The following is a 16,422-nucleotide window of genomic DNA, read 5'->3' as shown; positions in this document are numbered from 1 at the left end:
CTCATGGGCACAGGGAAAATCCCTAAAGGGTGACTCCTTCCTACAGACATGCATTCATCCGTGTGCCTTAAAGCACAAGTAACTCATGCGTCATCAGGGCTTAGATAGATGGTTACCTACATGTTATTAATAGAAAGCAATTGAGCTTATGAATAAAAGGGAATAACAGGTACCTTCTCAGACCCTTTTTTTTTTTTTTTAGTTTATATTTGCAGTTTTTGTTTGTAATGTACAGTTACTTTTTTTTCTTGGCCAGCATTTCCATACTACCTTGTTACGTATGTGGAAGACTAATTAACAGTTAGGAATAGTGTATTTTACTGCAGTCTTCCTGTGTTGCATCAAATTATCATGATGACGAGTTTCTCACTCTCAACATTGTTCTTACAGGTCCATAACTAAATCTACTGTCACTCGTCAAACAAAAGCAGGACACCTTTATGTTTCACAGGACAAAAGAAATGAAAAGGAAAAGGAGAGTATTTAAAACCAGTGTTTTTTTACATGAGTAATTAGAATTTATTTTTCCCAAGGAAAATCTGATGATTGTTTAACTGGAAGCAGATTCCAGGAAACATATCAATCCTTAGGAACACATAAATATGGTAATGTAAAACAGAAGCTTTACAGAGAGATTTTACAAAGCCAGTAATGGGAATTAGGCATTAAATTGCCATTGAACGTCAATGGGAATGTGTTCTAGATTGTCCTCTTGTTCTTTAAAATACCTCCATTAGTGATCTGAGTAGACTTGAACAGACATCTTGTCTCCTGCTTTAGGAGAAACATGAAGCTGAATCCCCAGCTGACATAAATCAACACAGCTCTGACAGATCTCTGTTGATTTATACCAGCTGAGAAGTTGGGCCTCTACAAAGATATCTATCTTTCAGCTGTTGAATGATTAATATTCACATCCTTATTTATTTTTCTACCTTTGTCTTGTTGATATTTCACATCCAACAGATGATTACTGAAAAGGTATTTTGTACTAATTTATTTCCCCTATGTGCAGTTACAGGATTGTCTAAAAATGCAGCGATTGTTTCCTGAGACTGATAGAGCTGAAAAGGTTTAGAAAGCAAAACAAAAATATTTTATATTCTGAGCTTTTTTTCTTCAGTTAGTGCAGACTATACATATTCATTTGGAAGCAGGGGAATATATTGCCTGCCAACAGAGAAGGAAAACATTTATTGCTAATAGAACCTTAATGTGTCCATATTACTATATTTCTCTAATTTATATTAAAGGGACCATATTTACATTCATTAAGGGAAAATTTTCTCTTGTATGTGATGAGCTACATGAAAAAGGATGGTGTAATTATTAGCTTATTGTTATAGAACTGTAAAAATGGGGACAGGATGGAGCTGGAGGAGGAACAGAGTCATTGAGAAAATTTGTAACAGCATGTTAGTCAGAACCTTGTAATAAACTTTTGTCACAAATATGTTTCTTATCCATACACCCGTATATAAGGGAGTTAGATGTGTTTTGTAAGGTGCTATCAACATAATTATCTTGTCTTCTGTTGGCTACAGAAATTAAACTTTCCTAAATCTGTTAGTCTCTGTAGTCTGCCAAGACTTTTGAATTAATAGTATGTTTTAAATATTGAGCTTCATCCCAGATCTATCTTCATTTGTTTGTAGAGTAGTTTTACAATTGCAAGACACAGATGTTTAGAAATTACAAACTCTCTGATAAGTAATAAACAAAAGATAGAGCTGGTGACATTCAGAGTTGTTCCTAAACAGGAAAGCTGGAAAAAAGTGGTGATGACATGGTGCCAAAACCATAGGTCCAACCTGGCACCTGGGGAAGCTGACATGCACCATCGAAGACTCTAAAAGAGTAATAGTTCAGTTAAGTTCCCTTTGGGAAGGAGCTTCAATAAAATGTCTGTCTGTGTGGTCCCAGGGGGAATTTGCATCCCACAATTTCTTATAGATCTATTTACTTAAATATAAATAAGATCAAATATTGTATGTATTTGTACCAAAATCAAATGCAAGGTACTGATTACTTTCTTGGTTTCTTGCTTCATTTTCTTCAGCTTCCCTCCAGTGAGTGATTTATAAAGGAAAGTCACTGAAAAGCAACAGTAATTCCTTTGGGCATAAATACAACATCTGTAGACCAACCTGATTGATAGCATGGTGGTAGAGATTTAATGTTTATTTATGTCCATGTGAGATTCAATTTAATATTGGCTAGATTTTTTGTCACTGTTTGCTTGCATACTGAAATGTAGGTAATTTCAGAACATGCATAAATTCTTCCAAATGAACTAAAGGAGAGATCTGATATCTTTCATTGCCTATATTTTTGCTGGGATGATTCTTTTCTTCTTTTCTCTCTCTCTCTCTTTTCTCTCTCTCTCTCTTTTCTCTCTCTCTCTCTTTTCTCTCTCTCTCTCTTTTCTCTCTCTCTCTCTTTTCTCTCTCTCTCTCTTTTCTCTCTCTCTCTCTCTTTTCTCTCTCTCTCTCTTTTCTCTCTCTCTTTTCTTTTCTGCCTTCCATTACATTTTTTCTTAGATTTTGTTGACTTGAAGACAACCAATAAACAAAAAGCTTGCATAAATTGAAACTTACTACTTTGCCCATGCTTATTCACTCTCACAAGGGCTTTTTAATTATTGAAGCCTTATTTCAGAATTCTTTATTAGTGCTCAGGTATCATTTTGGTCCTTTTTTGGAGGGAAATTTCAGAAAACCTTGAAACCCATTTTAGCCATTACCACTTTCATTGCTGTACAAGTGAGGAGTAGAACCACGTAAAAAAAGCAGTTCACGTACAAGGTCTCCTTCAAGAGATCTGCGTCTGGCTTCCTTTTGCCTCTTAAATATCTGCACATAGGTATTACTTTGCTACCGTGCAATCAACCAGTCCAGCTGTTATAACTGATATGATCAAGTTGTTTCCCTTATCAGAAAGGTAAACACTATCTCAGTAGAGCAGAGCAAACTCAGACTATGAGCACGCATTAGTGCTGTTTAATAATCTGGATCTTAAAATGTAGATAAATATCTGATGCAATATTATATAATTCACTGTTTGATCACCTGATTGACGTACTGATGGTGGAAGGAAAACATCTAAGGCTGAAAGATATCTTCAGAGTACTCCTAAGCAGATCATTAGCAAATGAAGGATGTTTGATGGAAACCTATATCAAGCAAACTTCACCAGCTGCTCACTCAGATTTGCAATTGAAATTGAATTGTGCACTTAGTCATATGGGCTGAATTTTTGGGTAGACCTGTGTGGTGCACACCACATCAAGTTGGACTCGATGATACTTATGGGTCCCTTCCAACTCAAGATACTCTATAATTCTGTGAAAGAAGACTTGCAAAGAGGGTAATATAACAGCTGTTATTATTAAGATAAAAACAAACAAACAAAAAAACTCTAGTGTGAGTAATGGCGTACCCCCTCACTTTTCAGGACAAAAGGATCACCCATGCAAAGCATTTAAAGATTGATACTGTACTGAAAAACCTAAGAGCTGGCATGATGTAAGGACCACCCAGCAATGGGGGAATATTGAGTGAAAGCATGTTAACTGGCTGCAGGTTTGGGCTGTGCAAACAAAGTCAGAATTTGGCTGAAAGCTATGTGATTTCTGCCAAAAAAACAGCATTTGAAGCTATCGCTTCTAACAAAATAGTTGGGGAAAGGATGAAAGAAAAGGAAGAGGCTGAAAAAAGATATTATTGAAATCTCTATTACTCAGCAACAGTGAATTACTGAACAACAGTGGATTATTTTGAACATTTTCAGCGTAGTCACACATTCTAATATATCATATCAGATTATTTCTGTTTCTGTCCTGTATTCCCTTTTTAGGATCTATAAAAGACAAACCTGAAAAGTGTTCGTCGTGTTCCTCTAGTCCTCACTAGGATATTTGATAACTTGCATAGTAGCTTGAAGAGTCTGTAGTTAGTCTGTTGTTCAAACACAGCAGTCTGACTTTTATGTTTTCTGAAGGTGGAGAAAAAAAAAAAATCTTCCCATTTATTTCAAATGACATTTTTGCTGTCTTTAGTATTCTCGCAAATTTTCAAAATGTTTTCCTGTTAGAAGGTTGCGAAGTTTGCTGGTCTCTGCAAGTTGTTAATAAGGACTACATTAAACCAATTCATCAGCTCTGGCACTCAATCACAGTAAGTGAAACAGATATTCTACCTGCAATGTCTCCCTAGAAACAACTACAAAGAAGCACATTTTCAACTTTTAGCACTTCCACGCTTATCTGTTCTCCCTCATGGCTTTTGATTACTGATTGGCCACAGTATATTTGGAAAATTAATAGCTTCTAAATTAACCTTTAGGAAAAGAGCAAGCTGTCCATCTAAAATACTGACATATTCAGAAGGAAACAGAGCTTTTGATGTCTCCCTTTAGGCCACACCTATAATTTAAAAGTCCTAATTGTGTGGGTTTTTGTTGTTGTTGTTGTTTAAGTGATTTCCTTATTCAGAAATCAAGGTCTTTCAGAAATGAAGGCATGTATAAGTGCTAACCCAGTAATAAGAAAGATTTTTTTAAAGCCCACTGATTAAATTTCTAATTAATGGTACCATAAATGAGCAATATCTTTTGGTTTTGGTTTTGGGCATGCTTAACCACACCTGGTATTGACTCATTCCATGAGTCCAGCCCTGGAAAACACAATTATCTCTTGGTACAGTTCTGAAATAAATTTTTAATTGTTGAAAGATGTGGGTGGTGACAGAAATATCTTAATTCAAGAAGCAACCTCTAATTCTGTCCACACCACTGGTAACTTTAAAAAAATAAATAAATAATAAACGATAAAAGACACGCAAACAAACTTCACAGACCTAGCACCTCCTTCATCAACATCTTATATCTTTAAACATATCTGCTGGCAAAACAACTTTGAAGCTTTCTGAGGTCCTTGTTTGTTTTTTTCTGGTTTTTTTTTTCTTAGTTTCAGTCAAAAAAATAGGTATATTTACATAATGAAGACAATTTCCTGGACTGTAAATAGTTGTGAGATTGATTTCTACAGAATCAAGGACTAGTTGAAGCTGAAGGGACTGCTGGAAATCATCCACTCCAACTAAAAGTCAGCCCTGCTCAAAGGAGGGTCAACGAGAACAGTTTGCTGAGGACTTTGTCCTGTCTTTTTCTTTAGAACTGGCACCAAAATAGCCAGATCAGGTGGGCTGCAAGTATATGCAGCGCTAAATATGAGTTGCTGCAATCATACCTGCCATTAGCTCATTCACAGTGGCAAAAGAGTGTCTTTTTTTTTTTTTCCAAGGCAATCCCAAAGGCAAGTCAGGCAGGATAGCCTTATTGTTTTCTTGCCTCCAACTGCCTACTGTAGCATACAGCTGTCTATTTTGCCTGCCCCAGGAGTTAACCCTCTCAGAAGTCAATGAAAGAGAACAAGAACACCTGTCAGTCAGGCCTGTCTTCTGCCAAGTGGACCACTCTGCTATCCACCTACTATACCCACACTTTTCTGTGTCCTGGAGATCAAACCCGGTGTAGATTAAATCAAAGAGATCCAGTTTATGCCAATGTAAAATAAGGCCCATTCCATCTGTCTAAAAATTGAAAACCATAAACAATTACAAACACTTCAAAGACTTGAGTGTCCTACCTTGTAACAAGCTCCAAAGTTCGTCTGGGTTGATAACAGTTATAATTTCCTCCCTCCCCTGGCTTTGCTTGGTTGACCTACTTTTCCAACACTTTCCCTAAAGGTAACACAAAACCTTTCTGAGTTGCTCATACAACTTTTTTGATCATGTTTAACAACTAAGACCTCTTTTTGAAGGCTGTGTATAGCTAGTCACACTGTGAGAAATCCCAATAGCCCTTCATCATCCAAGGAAGTATTTGCATACTAGGTCAAGCAACAGATTTCAGCAGCTCTCTCTGTTTCAGTTAAATATATAGAACTTAGACAAAAAGATGCTGTTTTTGTATGATGCTGTTTTTCCATCATCAATAACAGTCAGTCCTGTAAACTCAGGGAACTATGGTTAACTAATACTTCACAGGGCATATAATATATGCTGAAAGGGCTGACAGATATGACAGAGGGTTTAAGGAAGATTCACGTACTTTTGGAGTACACCTGGAGACCAGAAAGTTAATTTATGACATCTGTGACAGTAGTACACACTTGTGTTTAGGCAGCTGAACCACACACTCTGATTTTCAATCCCTTTTTTTTTTTTTTTTGAAAAGGGAAAAAATCATTCCTGTTTAAAAGCACAGATGCCAACTCATTGTTTCTCCACTGTATTTCCAGTGACCTTACATTTCTTAATCCCACTTTGTGGCTGCAGAACAAAGTAAACTGCTGTTTCTTGTATTAAGATAAAAGACCCTGCTTCCAACTCTACAGCACAGAAACTATGCTGAGCAGCAGAAACGTCAAAGGAGACAAAAGCAAGATGGGGGAGTCTAAGAGTGTTTTCCTGAGAAACGTCATATATATGATGCCATATACGTTAACTTGCTTTCAGATTTTATTACAAACACAAAACAGACTATGTTCACTGACAGATTTGCAAATTTACATTCATATACGTTTCCAGAAAACACAGGTTTTCTTTACTATATGCCAGATCTGAAAACAAGTCAGCTGGGCTAAATCATGCTCCGTTACTGATGATATAAAAGCATTAACATTTTTCACTAAGAAATCTAACAGGAAATATGTTAAGTAGTGGGTTTTGTACATTTTTGATCAGCTTCTGCTGCATTTAAAGCATAAAGAAAATATGAAGGCATATAAAGTCGTGTACATATTCACTATGTTAAAAATGATCACAAAATCACAGAATGATTTAGGTTAGAAGGGATCTCTGGAAGTCATTTGGTCCAAACTGCCTGCTCAAACAGGGTCACATAGAGCAGGTTGCCCAGGACCACACACACACACACACACACTCCTCACCCTCAATATCCACTTCTTCCCCCTCATCCATCAGGCTACAGTTCACTATAGAAGCTTATCAGGTTGGTCATTTGCTTTGGTGAATCCATGCTGATTATTCCTGATGATTTTCTTCTCATTCATGTGCCTGGAAATGGTTTCCAGGATTTGCTGTTCCTTCACCATCCCAGGGAATGAGGTGTGGTTGACCAGTCTGTATTTCCCCAGGTTCTCCTTCTTGCCTCTCTTGGAGATCAGAGTAACATTTCATTTCCTCCATTCTTCAGACACTTCTTCCATTTGCCACGATCAAGCAAAGATTGTAGAGTGGTCTCTTAATCACATTTGCCAGCTCTCTCAGCATTCATGGATGATCCCATGGCCCATGAGCACTCATTGGCCCATCCCATCTGGGCCAACGGACTTAGAAATATCCAGTATTCCCTGACCTGATCCTTTTCCACCAAAGTGGAAATCACTCCCAAGCTTGGAGAAGGTGATCCTTTAATATTAACCAATTTAAATGATGCTAACAGTTTTCCTTATGTTTCCCTTCCCAACTTTAATACTGAATATATAAAATTGCACTTTTTTAGCATGCCACTTTTCTAATATCACACTAACTAAATATGCAAAAAAAATGCTATTCCTTTAAAAAGATGTAACATTGACATTTTGGTTGGAATTCATCTCACTTAATTTTAGGTATTTCAGAGTTAAATATCTAGATATTCTATGTTCATCCTACAGTCAATGGAGAAAAGTTTGATCTATCTTAGCATTATAAACTGCCCTCTGAAGTTATTTGTTCCCTTCCATTAACTGTAGAAGGAGCCTAAAATTAACTAGTTCAGATAAATTAAATATTTATATTTTAGAAATTTGAGCTGGAGCTGTCTTTGGGTCACAAAATAATTTTGAATCCCAATTTGTCTAGTTATGTGACTGATCATTAATATGTAAGAAATGTTGATAATGCACTGTTACATTTTTATATATGTAAATGTTTTGATTTTATCCTGACAACTAACTGCTATATTAAAGTTATGAAGTGGTGACTGATATGGAAAAACAAAGCAAAAAGTCAGCAAACAGTATTAGGAAATGTAACTTAGAAAGAAACCAAAGGAGGGCAAAGAAAGATTGTGTTTAAAAAGATTTTGATGAGTGCAGATGTTGTCATCTGCTGTGAATAAAAATTAAATTTGTTAACTTTGTTAATGTAGATTGTATCTACGAACTTATTACCTGAAGACAGTGCATTTTTCTGGAGAGACTTTAAACATTGAGTTTCACCTGGAGCAAGGCCAGGAGTTGTTTATTTTTTTTATATATTTTTGTGTGTGTGAGTTTGTTTTGTTTTTTCTTGAATGAAGTAAAGCACAATAAATACTGGAAGTTGGAGTTTTTATTAGGTTTCGGTTGCATTCAACAAAAAGGAATATAGGCACTGTATTTTGAAAGGAATCAGCAATTCCACTAGCCCACTGACTTTTAGGTTTAGCAGCAGAGGACAATTCATAACATAAATTCATGGCACTGCCCCAAAAGTTGTGGATGTCCCATCCCTGGAAGTGTTTAAGGCCAGGTTGGGTGGGGTTTTGAATAACCTGGTCTAGTGGAAGGTGTCCCTGCCCATGGCAGGGCGGTTGGCATTGGATCTTTAAGGTCCTTTCCAACCCAAAGCATTCTATGATTCTATAAAAACATTGTCTTCATTTGAACTGAGGGTTAATAACAGATGAAGTTTTTGTCGTCCAGCTTCTTTCAATGCACTGAATAATGCATAGAATTGATTTAATGCACCCAGCAAAAATAAATGGACATTTTGCAATGCCTGAATTAATTGCAGGATGTAATTTTTTTTCCCTTCTCCTGAGGAAAACTTCAGTGGCTCTCATTAAATGGATGGATGGATGGATGGATGGATGGATGGATGGATGGATGATTGATGGTACAGAAATCAAACATAGAAAATTCATTTTCCATTGTTCCTAAGCATATTTCTCTAATAAGAGTCAGAAATATAGTAATAACAATCAAACTTAGTAAACCCATCCTTATTTGCCATTCAGGGTGAAATTCATCCCTGTGAATACGCATAGCAAATTCCCTTCCGCTTTTCTCCTTCCTCCCCACAAAGAAAACACTTGTATTCATTAACAAGTTTTTGACATTTGCAATCAGAACAGATTTTCAAAAGTGTTTACTTTTAGAACTGAAAAATAAGTAATCACATTTTCCAAAGAGCTTGTTCATGTTGGTCATTCATAGCAAATGCCAACCTCTTCTGAAAAACTAGCCCAGCTGCCCACTCATGCTTAAGAGGAACTTCCTGGAATCAACAATAGGAGGAAATAGAAGAATAATTTCATTATCCTCCTTCAAACCCTTCCTTAAAATCAGTGATGTAAAAATGAATAGATAAAAATAGTGGATAAATATGTCTGCTCGATAACCAGAAAAAGGCTAAGTCTGCTTACGTTGTGTCCTAGTAAGGTTCAGTAGTGGCAAGTGGGAGAAATTCTTACAGAACATACCAACAGTAAGTCAAGGCTGTTTACTTGTGTTCACTACTGAGTGCAGCACTGTTTGAGAAGTTCTTTACCATTTAGTGAAAACAGAAGAAAACTTCTAGAAAGGGGAGGCAACTGATAGGTTGGGAGTATACTGTCATCATGGTTAGCATGTATTGTCTCACAGCCTAATTCCTTGTCTGTCTATATACTCATCCTTTACCTTACATCTGAAGGGCTATTTTCACATACCAAAACCCACTTCTGATCCTGTTTGTGCACTGCAATGAGTCAGAGGAGTCATGATTGATTAATTCATTCTCTTCAGCCCAATTATGGCATCAATAAATCTGTTACTGACTAGATTTTGCATCCTGGGCCATCTTCAAGTGCCCAGACCAGGGTTCAGTTTAAAATTTGGTAGTGGGCAGCTGCTGAAACTGCCCTTTTGACTTCAGATAGACTTCTCTTGACAAAAACCTTGCTTCTTTCCAATAGTTCCCCCCTTCTGCCTTATAATCAGCTGCTATCATGCATCACTAAGGACACAGAGTGTATACAATCTCAGAAAAGGTCTTCAACCTGCCTGATTGTTTTACTTTTATGGCCTTTAAAAAAACAGCAGATATTCTGTATTTCTGTCTCAGGGCTAGTAGTCTTGTTATATGTAATTTAAACTTTTCTTTTTCTTTTTAATTCTTTTGTATCCTCCAGGTCAAATCCTGCAATTGGTCATGTGATCTTCTGTCATTCAGATTAAATACAGCTGTGTGAGAGAGTACAAACAGAGTTGTTTTGACAATGTTCACTCTAAATTATGCATACATTGTTTTGTTCACATTTTAAATACAGATTTACAGAGCATAACACATAGATGTAGCATCAGCTCATGTCATGATTCTGTTTTAGTACAGCAGTGTAAACAAGAAATAACTCTACTTCATCAGACTGTTGTAAACCCAATGTAAAAGAAAGAGTAGTAACATGACAAACAATTATTTTCTCAGAAGTTAGACCTTAAAAGCTTCAACCCCAATACATTAGGCTGCTTAGTCATTTCTGCACTGAATTGACTAGTCAAAACATTTCTTTTGAATGTCATTTATGTTTAAATTGGTTAATTCTATTTCATCCTTTTCTGAACTGATCCTGAATATCTTTAAATACATGAGTGGTTTATACAAATCCATTGAATAATTTGGATGATTAACAAGCATATATATTTTTCAGCTGTTGCATTGGGATTTTAAACATGTTTTCTTTTGCTTTTCATTTACGTATTCTAAGGGTATTTTCACTTCATACCATGTTTCTTTTTGCTGACCAACAAACCAGTAGAAATTTTTTTTGGTTGGGAGACTAGATATTATCATGGAAATCCTTTTGAACATAGTCATCTTGAACACAGATTTAATCAAGTGCTGGTTGTGCTTAAAAATCTGTGAAACATTCAGTATAGATGAACACACCTCCTGACTTTCAATGACCGCCATTCCCAGACTAATTACTACAAAACAAGCTCAGCATCAGATTTCCCCAACTGCCAAATAACAACATGTGTTTTACAGTTCAACTGTCTGTGCTTGGATGCAAACACAGTGATAATAAGGTACTATAGTTCCTTCCCTGACATGTAACAGGAGAGGAGGAGGAGTACAGCCCTGTGGCCCTATCTGGTAAATCTGTGACTAATGTTGCTGAGAGAAAACAAAAGCCAAGTTTTAACTGCACCTGCCTGGGACAGCTAAGTATGGACTCTAGAGCCAGGAATTAATTGGAGCCTAAACATAAGGGCATCAGGTTGTGTCTTCATATAAGTGCAGCTATACGAAGGGTTTATTTGTGTTCCAGCTACTCCCACATGCAATATGAGCAGGTGACTGAAACTGAAATCTGTGCTACATCAGCACAAAAATAGAACATGTTTGACATGTGGTTGTGGTAGCTCATCTGGCCACACCAGAAATCCTGTTATCTGCCATTACTTCCCATACTATTATGCAACCAGATAAAATACAATCAATTTTATTTTAAAATATAACCAAAACCTTATTTTAACTAAAAGACAGTAACATTTCTTTTAGATTAAGAAGGCAACCAGTCATCTGTGAAATACAAAACCTGTGGAGAAAAAAAAAAAAAAAAAGTCTGTATATAAGAGAGTTACACTTGGGAAGTTGAAGGTAGAGAGAAATCAGTTTTAAAACATGAATCTAGAGACTCACCCACATCCTCTCAGACTTTGTCTTTTGCACTGTCTGTTCTATCAAATACCAGCTGTGGGTTTCCATTTCCAGTTAACAGATAATTTTCTTGACAGCAGAAAGGAACAATATGATCTTTACTTCCGAAATGCCAATCTTTAAAACTAAAAGAATCCTTGCTCCACAGAAGTGCTGTACAAATCATGCTCTTTATACAGTCATTAAAGTCTGGTCACTGTAGAGAAAGACTCTGATTTAAGTCAGGCTGAATCATGCCCTGGTGATGCCTGTTTTTCTCCCTTTTGGTGGGCATTGAGCAGACAGTTTAGGTAGACAACTCATCAAAATTAGGTAAATATAAATAGGAGAAAGCTGTTGGGTTTTTGTTTGTTTGTTGTTTTTTTAAAGTGAACACAGAAAAACAATTACAACAATGCAACTATGCTTAATTTCTGGGCTTGCTTTGGAAAGATACAGGAAAAAAAAACGAACAGCTTTCTTCTACAACAAACTAGAAAGGAGCCTTTTTTTTTAACTTAGTTCTACTTGACAAAAACAACATTAGTGTGTGAAAAGGCTGAAGTAGATATTGACTTGATCCACTAAGGTTTGTTTACAAAAAACATCCTCCAGTGATCAATGACTGTGCCCTCTAGAAGTGCATTGTCAATTCTGACCCTGAATCATGGATCAAACTGCCTTGATTTTTATCAGGAAATAAGAGAATGAATTCATGACTTAGCTGGTAGCAATTTTCTCATTGACATGTAAACATAATACAATGCTAATGCAGGGATTGGTAGTTGCAGTATGTTATCATCTTTTATTTGGAAAATATTACCAGAAGAGAAAGAAAAGAGAGCCCAGAATGTAGAAATGCCAAATATCTCCATTGTAACTTGTATATACAGTCTCTCTATTTATTTACTGACTCTAGCACTCTCGAAGAACAAAAATTCTTCACACTTCTTACCACCTCCACTCCTTCAACTATTTAGCTCCAACTCATGTTCTTTTTCTCAGCCATTGATTACCTGAGCCTACTATTTACACTGCAGTACTGTGTTTGAATGGAGAATGGTCTACGTGCTGCATACCTAATATATGGTCACCAAGCATCTTCAAAACCATGCCTGACACACCCATGTCCCTCCTTCAGTTCCTTTTTAATGCTAACAAAGGGAATTAGTGTGTGATCATATCAGCTGGATTTCTAAGACTATATCCAAGGTATATTATTACACAGCAATAATATAGTTGCGATATGGAATTGCAACAAATATGTGCTAGATAGTTTTCCACTGTTGAGAAAGATTTTGTTAATGTTTGTATTAAACAATATATTGGTGATGAAGAAGGCATTTTTTACTGAAATAATCAGCCAGCCATAGAAACATCTGTGTGAAAATTTCAGGTGCCTACAAAACTTCATGACAGCCTCTAATACGAATCCGTATCTCTCTAGTACTGGAAAAAAATGCATTATTAACCAGCTTCATGTGGAGACATGAAGAAATTAACTGCAAGGCCCTTGATAATTATTCAGAATTTGTCATAAATACACCTGTGAATCTGGTATTTGGTAATTTACCTTTTGTATGATTCAGTGCTTGCTTTACTTCTTATCTCGTGTCAAGGCAGAACCTGGTCTTTGCATGTGATGGGCACAAAATCCACCCACATCCACTAAGAGAAGGAAGATGAAACGTTAAAAAAGGAAAACACAGAACAGGCCATGATGTTAGGAGATAAATGCTGTGGGAAGAAATAGACAAAAACAAAGTTGTGATAGGTAAAGAAGAAGCAGAAGCTTAATTTTGGTGGGTCAAAAATCTCCCTAGATTTATCTGGTTTGAACCAGTAGGACACACACATCACACTAGAGAACATATCCTATAGAAAGACTCAGTGCCACTAAGTTTAAGAAAAGGAGTGAGTGAACAAGGATTCAAGGTCCATCACTCTGTAAACCTGAATAGAATTTCTGATAACCAAAAAAATAAATAAATAAATCCAGCTCTGAAATATATATATGTATATTATTTCCATACACCAGCAAAACATTGCTATTTTACCTCCTGTGGGATACATAAGAGGTGCATTGCTAGATTCAACCAGTGAAATAGCTGCAGATCTTACATATTCTCCCTTTTGGTCCCACCTTGACTGTTGTATGCCTGATTGCTCCTCTGCAGGGAAGTCTGATGATCGTGTTTCCTTGAAGAACATTAATGCATGGAGTGCTACTGAGTACACCTACCCTGCAGAGTGCACTGCTGTGTAAAGGCACTCCCACTGGTTATAAACTAGGTAGCATGTATGCCACTGCTTAGTGTTCAGCCTGGTACACAGCATGGTCTGAGAGATGGTAAATCTTCCTGTGCTTGCTACGTGCTCAAGCACAGGAATCAAAAGGAACAACGGAGCATCATCTTCCCCAAATGACCTCTTGCCTCTAACTGACTTGAACATGCGTGTCCCCTTTCCTGAAGTGTCCTAGGGCATTCATATGTATACTTAGGTGTCTCTGTTGTTTCACTGTATTTTTTTGTGTATTTTGGGTACCTGGCAGCTGTGAAAGCACAAGTTTTCTGCACATCCCACAATTTCCAGGGTGCTATTTTCTCTGCTTGCTTGAGTTTAGGTGGGATTTGTCTCCCACAAGAGTTGCAAGTCATGTCAGCAAATATATACGCCTAAAAGTTAAACATCTAATTCAAGTTATTTTCCGGGTTCCCTCTGCATTTAATGTAGAGAGCTAATCAGGACATGATTTATCACACTTATCTTGGACATTATTTTAGGGTTAGGATAAATCAATCTCTGCAGGTTTTTGTCTCAATTAACTAGTGTTTGATGACTGGCATAGTCTAAACATTCAGCCTCTAAATAGCAAAAGTTCACATGTATGTAACAAATAATCAGAATATTTCTGACATTTATCTCCATGAAACCATGCTCATGTCAACAGAATTTGCAAATTCAAAGGAGAACAGTAGCTCATGTTTTTCTGATCTATCACTTTGCTAAGGGGTTTATGTCTTGCCTCCTTCTCCTGTCAACAAGCTTTGACTGATTTGCACACTTAAAAAAAAAAAAAAAAAAAAAAAAACATAATTCAACATAATTTAACTGGACATAGGTAGACAAACACAGATGTATCCTTAAGCATAATTAGCTGTTTTCCCTGGTTGATATGCAGAAGTAGAAAGTCATTGTGTCCAGTCCAAAAGATGTGTGTAAATTGCTGCACTGAACTCATGCAGACTGGCACAATCCTAGAGATGTGTGTGGAAAATTTCCTTGTCATCTAAGGTACCTGTATATACAGTATTTTTATTTCTAAATGGTCCTCAGAGTCTTTGGTCCAGTAACTCGGTACAAATCTCTGAAGAGATACAGAGCTACTGAACTCCGTCACTTTGTATTAGCTAACATGTTAGCTAATACATGCCTATGGAAATTTTTGTAATGCTACTTTATACAACTACATTTAGCATTTCTCAGTATTTGAGTTACAAAAAACAAAACAAAACAAAACAAAACAAAACAAAAAAAAACAGACATCACTTTTCCAGTATCTGATTATTATATATATATATATATATTTCTGCTGTGATAGTTTCTTTTGGTTGGATGGCCAGTTCAAAATATATGTCTTCTAAAAAGGTATGATTGCAAAAGCATTTACTGTTCATCTAAGACAATATTCTATAATGTTCATGTAAAATGGATTTCAAACACTAACAGACAAGAAAGTGAAAAACTCTCTTTTTTTTTTTTTTTTTTACTAATATATCAAAAGTTACTATCTGATATCTTTGGGAATTACATAGAAAATTTTTGCTAATCATATTGTTTACAAAATTCAAAAATGTATTTTGTTAGCAGAATACATTTTGTTACCGTTAGGATTGTATTTAGTTTATGAACTGATGATACCTGCTAAAGATAACAATTTCAGAGACTGCACATAGGGCATTATGCTTTTGCAAAGGAGAGACCATTATTTTTTTTAATTTCAAATGACAATGCCAGATTTTTATCTTTATAGACCTCATTGACAGTTGACTCTTGCAAGCAAATATGTACGTATGCATTAATTCTGTTTTGCAGTCACTGGGCATTAGGTGTGTTATCCAATGTTTCAAACTTTGAAGGCATACATTGACATCATAAGACTGCAAATTGAAAATTTAATCGGTAAGTCACTTCACTTTTTGGTAAACTGGTTTCCATAGCAACTTAAAGTCACATTATCAGCTCTTGGTAGGAAAGCAATAAACTATTTTGATATTTTGGTCCAGAAATTTAAAATAAATAAATAAATAAATAAATAACGTTTTGAATAACTTCAGTAAAATCAATGGTATCTTTGGTAACACAGCCATCAAAACTAGAAAAAACAGTCATACCACTGCAGCTTTGAAATAGGTAAGAGGGAAGAAAAAGTGGGACAAGAACTGGAAAAAAATGGCTTTTATAAAAAATAGAAAGATGAACTGAGGTGTCAGGGCCAACTGGCAAAGAGACAGATACAGCTGCATCCTCAGGTGCTGTTAAAGAAAACATGAGATTAAGATAAGAGTGGGAGGGATATTATGGAAGATCAGACATGCACTGTTCCAGAAATAGCTTCTGTTTCCAGTTTTAAGCTGAGCTAATTGTCCCTTTTTTGAACTGAGTGTTTTTGGGTTGGGTCTATTAAAAATAAGGCAGTACATTTACATGTCTCGTATACTAAGGAAATGGACTTCTTTTATATGTA

The 16,422-nt window shown here is 36.2% G+C and overlaps 1 long non-coding RNA gene across 1 annotated transcript; it reads left to right on the top strand.

The window, feature by feature from the left end:
- Positions 1-931: 931 nt before the first annotated feature.
- Positions 932-10,928, top strand: LOC310898676. The gene is made up of 3 exons (XR_014583528.1): positions 932-981; positions 4,093-4,175; positions 4,967-10,928. It is a non-coding gene; the product is annotated as an uncharacterized lncRNA (long non-coding RNA).
- The last annotated feature ends 5,494 nt before the right edge of the window (positions 10,929-16,422 follow it).

Source organism: Anser anser, assembly GCF_964211835.1.
Source record: "Anser anser genome assembly, chromosome: 4".
NCBI classification, from domain to species: Eukaryota; Metazoa; Chordata; class Aves; order Anseriformes; family Anatidae; genus Anser; species Anser anser.
Note: the sequence above shows the minus strand (reverse complement) of the source record. Positions and strands in the feature narration are given on the sequence as shown.